The following is an 11,731-nucleotide window of genomic DNA, read 5'->3' on the forward strand; positions in this document are numbered from 1 at the left end:
TCTCTACAAGGCTAGTGCGATCTTCTAAGGAAAGCTTTATGATTTTCAAATCACCACCACAAGCATAGATACCACCATGTTGATGCATATCAATGAAGGAATGATAATTGAAGTTAAGTATGGGCTAATAGGGATCCAGTTGATCATTCAAGGCACTTTAGCATTAGCAAAGTTTTAGTAGTATGGATATACAAATTTCACGATTGATCACACATAGTTCTTCCATTCATTTAAATAACTTGAAATCAAATTGAGAAGTATAGAGACCATGCAAATTGTTGAATCAACACATAGAATTCACCATTTCTTCAATGAAGTTAACATGTCTTTTGCAACAATGTCTTAGCAACAATCTAAATGCCTTCTCTTTCTATTCTACTCTAAAATACTATCTATCTAATGTCTATTGACTACTAACTATTAACCTTACAAATGAAGAAGTGAGGCCTTCTATAGTGCTCTCATTACATTTCAATGGCTCAGATTGATTTGAGATCAATGGTTAAGATCGATAGATAGAAACCCTAATTAGGGTTTGTTGAACCCATTACAAAGTATTAAATGCTTCATCAATGATATATTTACATTTGATAGGACACATTTCCTTCTTACAAAATCCAACCAATAGATGATGAGGGTAGGTACTTCAATCTTCGTGCTCTTGTAGTAGTCATTTGGATGAGCTAGGTTCATTGAATCTAGATGCCTTCCCTTGAAATAATGTGATTGGATGTAATGATGAATAGTTGCCACCTCATCTTGCTTAATCTTTGTAACTCATCACAAGTGTGCAATTGAATGTGGCATATCTTTTGATACTCAACATGTGCGAGTGCTTGATGTGGCGATGACTCCGCTCATGTTGACCTTCTAACGTTGATTAATTCTTTTGAAATCAGTGTTTTGTCTCGATCAGCTACATTAATGAGCTTTCACTTGGCTATACTGACAAAGATTCCTGGATTTCCAAAGGAAATTCAAGATTGTAAAAATTCTTCTTGAGTGTATGGCACTGACACTTATCTTTTGTTTTGATGTTGATAGTTGTTCATCACAGCAATTTCTTGCATTCGACCCTATTGTCACCTATACATGGTCCTCATCATGCCTTGAAATGCATTGATCCTACTTCTCTTTGCGTGATCTTGCAACTTGACGACCACTTTCTTTGACAATTTGTCTCTCTTTCACCTATTTCCCTTCTCATCGAGGAGATCTAGATGTCACATGTTGCTCATCTTCGTCTTCAATATTTATGTATGTGTCAGTATCTGCTGCGTCATTGACTGGCTTGGGTGACACTAATCTCTCTTGTAAAACTTCTTGTTTTCGCTTATCTGTGATGACTCAATTTGTTGCCATTTACTGCGGTGTCTCACGCATTCGATGGTGAGCTCATTGCACTGCGTTGCTAAAGGGAAGCCAGCTGCCTTGACGATGCCACTTTCCATCTAGCTGCGAAAATTGACTAAATTAGTGTCACGCAATGATATTCGCTTGCGAATATGTAATCGATTATCTAGGGATGAAAACTTTATTAAAAATCTTGCAATTCTAAGTGACGCCCTCAATATTATAATCAAGAGAATGCAGTGATCGAAATCACAATAAGGTACAATCTGATTTTTGTCATTAATCAAGTCATCAAGTGAACCGATCTCCAACCTGCAAGTGGAACAAAATAATCAAAATAGACGTAAATCGACAGTCAAAATAGTGCCGTCTCCTTTATATGAATTTGATGTGACAAGTTCGCCACCTTTCAAAGTTGCTGGATAATCTCTTTTCGATATGTTGTTTGGATAAAAAATCGCCTATAAATAAAAATCTCTGTTGAAACTAATGCCAAGATAACAATGTATTTTGATGCAAAGATCGGGAACTTGGAATGAATGAAAACACAAATCGCTGATCGGAATGAATTCTCCAAAGTCGCCACCCTAGAAGTGATTTCGCTATAAGTTCACTGTGGTATAATAACGAGATCAAAGCATTATCTTGGATAGTTCAAAGAAAATCGTTGATTGTTGAGGATATCAAATTAGTTCGAACTGTTAAGAAAGCAATTATCCTGACAGAATTAAATCTGATAATCAAATTAAGAGTTGTGAATAAATTCACTCTCTTCAATCAGATATAATTCGCTGTATAACCATGAATTCAAATGCTGCCCAGATTGAGTGAAGGTTATGGTCAATGATGTGCTAGCTGATCGCATCCTTCACAAACTAAAAATTACATCATTTTAAAATCACCTCAAAACACCAATTGATTATCTAAATTGCTGACAAAATGAAGTCGTTGGTAAGAAATATCTGAAAATAAGGAGCGCTGGACTTCAATTTGCTATAACCAGGATATCGCTGTTCTTTCTGACAAATTCATCGATTCATGAAAACAATTCACTATTCTTGATGGTCCTTGTAGCTATTTGAATTAGAGCTACCCGTCAAATGAATTCGCCTTTACCTGGGTATACATCGTTGTTCTTAGTCACGCTATTTAGCTTGTAATCTTGGTGGAACATAAAACAATAGTCACCTCCTAGTTGAAAGTCATGGCCAAAATGTAGATCACTGGTATCAAATGATCAGATAGCCACACATATGAAGGCGAAGTTGATGTCAAATTGATCAAATCATTTGATCAATCTGAAAGTTATAATTGCTCAAAGAGACTCGTACCTCATCACAAGTTTAAGCGATCTCTATTAAACGAAAAAGCTCAATCTCTTAATGTTTCTCCCTCGGCCACACATGCTTCCCCCTCCATTTCGGTTTGCAGTGCAAAGGTAAGGTGATGGAGTCCATCTTGGAAGGTGAGACCTAGAATAATCAGGGACCTTCAACTCAAACTTGTAGCAGGGATAAAGGTAAGCAAGTCAAAGCCAGTGATATGGAGGAGCTCGCTGAAATCCATAGGGCTTTTATTATTAAAAGTGTTAGAGTTGTTCAAATGCTAAATAAAACTGTTTACTAGGTTGTTGGGCCTTATTTTTTGTTGTTTTTGTTGCTATTGGCCTAGTATGGCTTGGCATCTGATTTGTCTTTAATGAATATTTCTTTTGTATGGGATTTGGGTCCCTATAAAACTTATTTTACACTAATCAAAACCTAATCACTCCTTACTTGCCTATATAAGAAAGCTCATGATTTGTACATTATATCATATCAATTCATAGTGAATTCTTGTATAGCATTGCATTACGGTCTCATTGTTCTCCATTGCTCAAGTTGCAACATTCTCGTGTATGGTTGATTAGTTTCGTAGTTTGATCGCTTGAAGTCTACAACTTCATGATGGGTCCTTATCTCTCCAACATGTTATCAAAGCTTCGTCTAGGTAAATTACCTTCTCATTCAGACAATTGACTAGTTGATAAGAGATTTGATATTCATTTTCCCATAGCCATGTTTGTAGATTCGACATCATTTTAGCATTGAAAATTCTTAAAATTTTCAGAAATCGCCTCCATTCAATCCATCATTACTCCTAGACAATATTATTTAGTTTTATAAGCCTATTTGAAGTGACAATCCTACCTGCTAATAGCTATATATATATTTCCTTATTCTAATTGTAGCGATATATTGACCTATAGCATAATTTGGAAGGAAAAATTTATTTTAAATTTTTGTGTTATTGGAGGTGTTTTTGCAATGACATATATCTCTTGTGACCACACATTATTATCCAAGTTGGTAGTGATAAATATTCTCAAGTATTATATAAATAGTAAAAGATAAGTGCAAAAGAATATTCATTTGGTATAAACCAGAGCGAACAATTTCTGGGCTATATCTCCGAAATAAAGTAGTTGTCAGTAGTTTTAAACTCGACATTGATATTTCTTGTAAGCAACAGACCAGCTATTTTAAGGAGACAATTCCAAATCATTAATAACAACATCAATTGCCATTTAAAATAATAATAATAATAATTAATTAAAAAGTTGGCGATAATAGCTCCTCCGTCTCGTATGGTTTACGGAGTTTGACTTGACATCGACTTCCCTTTTAATGTCGTTTAGACTCCCACGTTAGATTCTGCCACAACTTCCAAATGGCTAACTTCCAAATGGTTACCATTATTTGATCAATTTGAAATATATTTATGCGAGCCGTATCACAATCATAAAGACTTCATTCTCTTTCTATAATTATTATTGTTAATTTTTTATTTCTTATTTCTTTTCATGGTGAAGTTTACCACAATTCTATTCTATGCATCTTCTATTTGAGCTGTAATTAATGCAAATAATGAAACACAAAAATTCAAAGGGAAGCAACATTCATATAAAACAATAATGGAGATAAAATAAATTAAAGCATTATGTTTGATGATGCATATTAATCATTATATGTAGATCCTCTTGTTTTTTAGGTATTTATTTGACATCTTAAGGGTGTTAATAAGTGATTGTTTAGATTAAGAGATGGATCAAGGGTCAAGACTAATTATATGAGCAAGTCTTTAGCTTTTAGAAGAGTGTTTCATAAGAGATGCAAGGTGAGAGCAAGTTTTCTTACAAGAAAGGGAGGGGACATATCTCTCCTCTCGCACTTACGAGACTATATAGTGAGGATTTGATTTGTTTATAATTTTGGTGGTGGATATTAAAAGTCAAATTATTTTGTCGACGAATGAGGAATCTAAAATAAAAATGGTGGAGAGGGATTAATTATCCTAAGAAAGCATCGATTAGTTAATTGGTTGGAGGAAAAGAGAATTCTTTCTTCGAGTATGGATATGCACTATTAAAATTGACAAAAATATTAAGTAAAAATTAATTGATCTAATCAACAAAGAAAATACTAATTAATTCATTAGTTAGGGGGATGCAAGCTAAAATTAATTAATTTGATTAATTTACAAATTAATTAGTTATGGGGATGAAAGCTAACATTAAGGAAATTCTTCTTAGAATTAGTAGGTGTTGACAGCTAAGCTTGAAGACCTTGGAGCTCAAGTGAAAAATTTGGAGATCCCTCAAAACTGTTTAGGTTGTGAGAAGAATAGGAAATAGATTACAAGTTTGGAAAAACGAATTGAGAACTTGGTGAATATTGATATTTGACCCAATGAAGAAGTTTGTCATAGGAGTGGTGATTGTGGGTAGGAAGATGAAAATAAACAAGAAGAAAAAGGGGCCAATAATAAATAATGAAGGCAAGGCCAAGGGAAAATAGATTAATGTGTCATTTCCCTAGGAATATGCACTAGACCAAATGCTAGAGGATTGAGACTACATGACATAGTGTGACCCTATTTTTAGTGTTGTTCTATTTAGTGTTTTTTGTTATTCTCAGTTTTCTATCTGTGGACATGACCATTTCCAATATGTAGTTCTTATACACTTTTATGAACCTATGTTTGATGGGCTTGATATCCAAGCCTTTTTTTATGGTTTTCGATTTGGAACTGTAATGGGTTGGGCCTCTTTCCCACTTAATATATAATAATCATTAGGTAGAGGAGGAAATAATAAGTAAATATTTAGTGGATAAAGTATGATTAATTTGTTAGAATAACTCATAATAAAATTATACATTTGTTATTGATGTATAATTAAATGTCCATTAGGTATCAATAAACAACTGGAGGTGTTCTATTTGGTTTCAAATATCTTCATTGTGCTATCAAATATTTCTAGCTACCTATCAATCTCTAGTAGTTTGTTGCCAAAGTAAGTAGCAGATTCTTAGGAAGTTATTTAGGCATTATGCAACTAGAAATATAGCTTGTTTTCTCTTGCATAAACTAACAGGCTCTTCAGCTGCTCTACTTTGTGAGTATTTGTTCATGCTCTATGATCTATTTTTTAAATTTGGTATCAAAGATAGAGCTATATGCTACTATAATTGTAATTACAGTTTTGAGGAATCCATATGTGTCATTCTAAAACATTGTGATTAATTGGAAGAGGAAAGATTCTCACTGCTATTGGTGATAAGAGGTTGTTCTTGGCCAAATGATCACTTTGGAGTTTGGGCATCATGTCTGCCCATAAACGAAAAGAGGATCTATTAGAGTTTGAACAACTAACATCCTTCGAAGAAAAGACTAAAATAAGGTAGAGTTGATTGAAGAGACCTGTAAATTTTTTGTTGTTTAATCTTTTTAATATGAAAAATCTCACAGATTATTATCTAACATATTCGAATAAGCTAGATGGTTCCAATTATGTTAATTGGAAGTTCAAGATGCAGACTTTAATGGAAGGGTACAATGCATGAATCATTGTTAATGGTACTAAGGTCAAACCTACTGCACCTCAATCTTCTATTCAAGATTGGTAGAGAAGAGAATCCAAAGCTAATATTCTTTTGTGGATGTCTATAAAGGGTTTAGTCATCTCTCATATAAGTGATATCACTACTTCTAATGGTACGTGGATACATTTGAAAGGTTTGTATGAGATTACAAACACTTTAGAATTTTATTTTGAAACAATAAATTACTTTCAATCAAAATGGAAGTAAATGAAATTATTAGTGATAATTTATCCAAAGTTAATGAGTTAAGGGATAAATTAGTTGATATTAGTGAACAAGTATCTAGTAATGATCTAGTAATTATTACATTTAATTGAATGGTTAGTGATTATCATGTCTTCATTACTATTTTAGTTGCAAGGGAAAAGACACCAGAGCCATTTGAGAATTTGTTAGGTATCCATATACAAGAAGAAGAGAGGAAAAAGAATACGAATAATAAAATTTAGAGTGTAGATTAAACTTTGATAGCCAAAGACAAGAATCCATCAAAAGGAAAGTAGTGGTAAAAGAAAAATTGGCTCAAATTTCAAGGGATAAAAGTTGACCTTACAATTTACATGAATCAAAGTTTCTTTGTAAGCCTATCTTGAAATGTTATTTCTAAAAGGTGTTATTTTAATGTAAATAAAACTTCCTTTACTATTTCAAAGTCTATCAAACATTATAACACTCTCTAAACATATAATTTATAATATTTAAAAGGATAATCAATCAAGAATATTTAAGGAGCTCAAAACTCAAGAGGCTAAGCATTCAAATCTAATACAACAATTATTGTCAAGTATGTTATGTCATATCATGTTGCAAGAAAACTCTAAAATTTTGTAGGAGTTCATGAGCATCACATCAAGCCTTTTGTGAGATTACATGATAGGATTTCATACTTAAGGTAATATCTTGTCATTTTCAGGTTCCATCATTTGTTAATCCTCTCTCCTTGAAAGGACACATGGATTATCATATCATTAGTTGTTGTAGAAATGGGAACACTAACACTAGGTTTGACTTAGGTAAGTCCCTATATGACACAATCCATTTTTTCCTATTCTCTGTGTGTGGGTGTAGCTTTGATAGTAAGAAAGTTAAATATGAGTATAGTACCTAATGATAGATAATGCAATCCTTTTAATGGATGAAAACCCATAGACTAGGGTTACTAGTGCCCCTATCCTACTAATTTGACCCAAATTTTTAGGAGAAAAGTGTACAGAGCTTCCTATTTCCATTTTTAGTTGTCTCCCAAATCATTTGTCACCTCTAGAATAGGGCAGCCAATATTTTTGTTTGACATATTCTACTTTATATTTTAGTATTAGGTTCCTCTCTATGTTTCCATCTTATATTTTTTTTCCTAATTTTGTCCTCCACTCTATATCTTCTACATACTATTATATTTAGTCATTTAATCATTGTTGGCCTAGTTCATTGGTACAAACATCATTATGTCAATCTTTTACAACAAGGGAACATAATTCTAGTGCCTAGAGCTCTTCGTTAGGGATTGTAGCTAGGCCTATGTTGGCAGTAACACAACAACAATACAGGAAAACTGAGAAGGGGGGCAGATTGAATTAGTTTTCACCATTGAACTCAAATAAATTAACCTCAACTTTAGATCTGCTTAGGAACAACAATAGAAAAGATAAACTTCACATTGAAAACACACCTAACACAAGGATTTTTGACATGGAAAACCTGATTAAGGGAAAAACCACGATGGCAACCTGCCCACAATATGATGAAACACCACAGTAGTATGTGTAAATATTATAGTGGGGATTTCACATGCATTCACACACAATATCTAGAGCTTGCTACTCAAATACAACAAAGTGCAACAACCCAGAGAAGGATCACTACCTTACAAAGATTGGACAACAATTTGGATTACATGAACTAAAATAATAGCATCTCCAAATGCCTGATCATAGTTTCAGTTAGAACACTGCCTGCTCAACAACACTTCTTTGCTCATCTCTAGTACCGAAGGATAAATTCTCTTGTTTACACTTACATTACTCTTATAGATCATAGACACAACCATAGACACACATCTAACATGGTTACAATACTTATTTATACAAATCATCAACCTTAACCTTAAGGTTGACTCAACACATAGGACCTAATTACCAAATTACATCACATGATACATAGATCCATAACCAGAGCAATACAATGTCAACAAGGACATATCATGGACCCAAATAAATATTAGGACCTGGAGGCAACTAAGAGGGGGGGTGAATCAATTGTCTATCCATTTCAACCCAAATATAACTTAATCAAACTTGATGTATAATACCGGTAAACCAAACTTAATGTTGGTTAGCAGATTAACAGTCAATATCAATACCGATGAAACTTAATGCATGAAACAGAAAGAGAAACAAAATCCACAACACATAACACAAAGTTTTGGACGTGGAAACCCCATAAGGGGAAAAACCATGGTGGAAAAACTTACCCACAATCAGATGATACTACTTCTTATAGTATGTGTATACAAGTGGGGTCTGTACATGCAGAAAGGTCAATTGCCTAGAGCTCACTGCTCAATCACAAAATAGGAGTCACACTGACTACAATTGGATGGTTAAATCCAATGATAATATACTACTCAAAGTAGCATCTTCTATGCTGGATTCAGTACCAATTAAGCTCAGATAATCACCTCCTTCTCTATGGTCTACTCATATGATCTTCAATATTCACACATACCATAACCTTTTTCTTCTCTCATCTCCAATACCGAAGGATAAATTCTCTTGTTTGCACATACATTACTCTTACAGATCATAGACACAACCACAGACACACATCTAACATGGTTACAATACTTATTTATACAAATCATCAACCTTAACCTTAAGGTCGACTCAACAATAGGACCTAATTACCAAATTGCATTACATGATACATAAATCCATAACCAGAGCAATACAATGTCAACAAGGACATATCATGGACCCAAATAAATGTTAGGACCCAGAGGCAACTAAGAGTGGGGGTGAATCAGTTGTCTATCTATTTCAATCCAAATATAACTTAATTAAACTTGATGCATAATACTGATAAACCAAACTTAATGTTGGTTAGCAGATTAACAGTTAATATCAATACTGTTGAAACTTAATGCATGAAATAGAAAGAGAAACAAAATCCACAACACATAACATAGAGATTTGGATGTGGAAACCCTATAAGGGGAAAAACCATGGTGGAAAACCTTACCCACAATCAGATGATACTACTTCTTATAGTATGTGTATACAAATGGGGTCTGTACATGCAGAAAGGCCAACTGCCTAGAGCTCACTCCTCAATCACAAAATAGGAGTCACACTGACTACAATTGGATGGTTAAATCCAATGATAATGTACTACTCAAAGTAGCATATTCTATGCTAGATTCAGTACCGATTAAGCTCAGATAATCACCTTCAAACATTCCTTGAACCTTCTCTATGGTCTGCTCATATGATCTTCAATATTCACACATACCATAACCTTTTTCTTCTCTACTCATACCATATCACATCTCACAAATGAGACCTTACATATATACCAAAACCTAGGACCAAATGTGTAAGTCGACTCACTAAGAATATTACAATTAAATCAATTACAAATGAATCAAGATGTGATGCATCATGTCAACTCAATACATTTACAATAATAACCAATCAATAAATTATCTCCATAATGTGTCGTGCTGATCTAGACTAGATAATGCATGTTAGTCCATAACCTAGACCAATTTGCCGATAACAACATATATGTCAACTTGATTAGACCAATAACCATAACACCAAAACAAAGTATCCAAACCATATCTTCGACATAACCAGGTGATCTCTAGATGATAACAAGTCATCCTCAATGCTAGTGAATAATATAACCTGCCGGTGAACAATATACTAGTGACTGTGCATAAGTCACTGAACATGTCCGTAAACACAATGTGCCAGTTCAACATAACCAATGTAGCCATTGATCTCCAGAAGGATAAATGTTGACATCAATGACAAAACTAATGCAACACATCCATAATACCAACAATCTCCCCCTTTGGCATTGATGGCAAAACAAGATGGAAAAACATCTAAGTGCCAAAATTAGAATGCCAAAAACCAAAACCAACAATCTCCAGAAGACATCAATTACCACAAATCAAAATATAAATGCATACTCTCCTCCAATGAATAATTTCTCCCCCTAGGATAATGATTCCTAAATACAAAATTTTTCCATAGATATCTCTCCCCCTTTGACATCAAATGCCAAAGCAATACAAATACCAGAACATACAACCAATTACAGTAACCAATTGTTATAACCAACTACTCCCCCTGAGAAGTAGCTCTCCTCCATCAAAGCTGGAAAAAGGTTTCTTTGTTAATTTCTACTAGTCTGATGCCAATCTCCAACTGTCTAAGTTTATGTCGGTGAGGGTATTACCCCAAGCTACTTTCTGAGATATTCAAGGGTTTCTGTAGGCAAAGGCTTTATAAAGATATCTGCAATTTGCTCTTTAGTATTCACATAAACCAATCTTACATCTTTTGCTTCAACATTCTCTTTCAGAAAATTATATTTGATAGAAACATGTTTAGTCTTAGAGTGAAATACCGGATTCTTTGATATATCAATTACTGGTAAATTATCACAATAAATTATTGTAGGATCTTTGCATCTTACCTTTATGTCCTTCAACATTTTCTTAATCCATAATACCCGAGTACACATAGTTGTTGCTGCAACATATTCTGATTATGTTGTTGATAATGATGTACAACTCTGTTTCTTTCTCAACCATGAAATCAATTTGCTACCAAGAAAGAATTCTCCTCTAGTGATGCTCTTTCTATCATCTACATCTCCTGCCCAATTTGCATCGGTGTATGCACATAAATCAAAATTTTCATCTTTAGGATACCAAGTACCAAGATTTGTTGTGCCTTGTAGATACCAGAAAATCCTTTTCACTGCCGATTCATGATTTTCTTTAGGATTACTCTGAAATATTGAAACAATGCATACTGCATTCATAATATCAGGTCTTTTTTTTCCAAATATAGTAAACCTCCAATCATAGATTTGTACCTTGTCAGATTAACAAGAGCTAAATCATCCTTCAATGTCAATATCTCATTTATACTCATAAGAGTACTTACCGGTTTAGAGTTTTCCATACCAAATTTCTTTAGTAGTTCCTTCAAGTACTTTTTTTGACATATGAATGTAGCTTTATCAATCTACTAAATAGACAATCCTAAAAATAATTTTGTCCCCAATCATAGACATTTCAAATTCTTGTTGCATCTTGTTAGCAAAATCTTTACACAATACATCTTCTCCTCCAAAAAGGATATCATCAACAAAACTTCAATAAAAAAGATGTCATCATTAGTTACTTTGAAATACAAGTTGTTGTCAGCATCACCTTTAGT

The sequence above is a fragment of the Cryptomeria japonica genome, chromosome 4 (assembly GCF_030272615.1).
Source record: "Cryptomeria japonica chromosome 4, Sugi_1.0, whole genome shotgun sequence".
Lineage (NCBI taxonomy): Eukaryota > Viridiplantae > Streptophyta > Pinopsida > Cupressales > Cupressaceae > Cryptomeria > Cryptomeria japonica.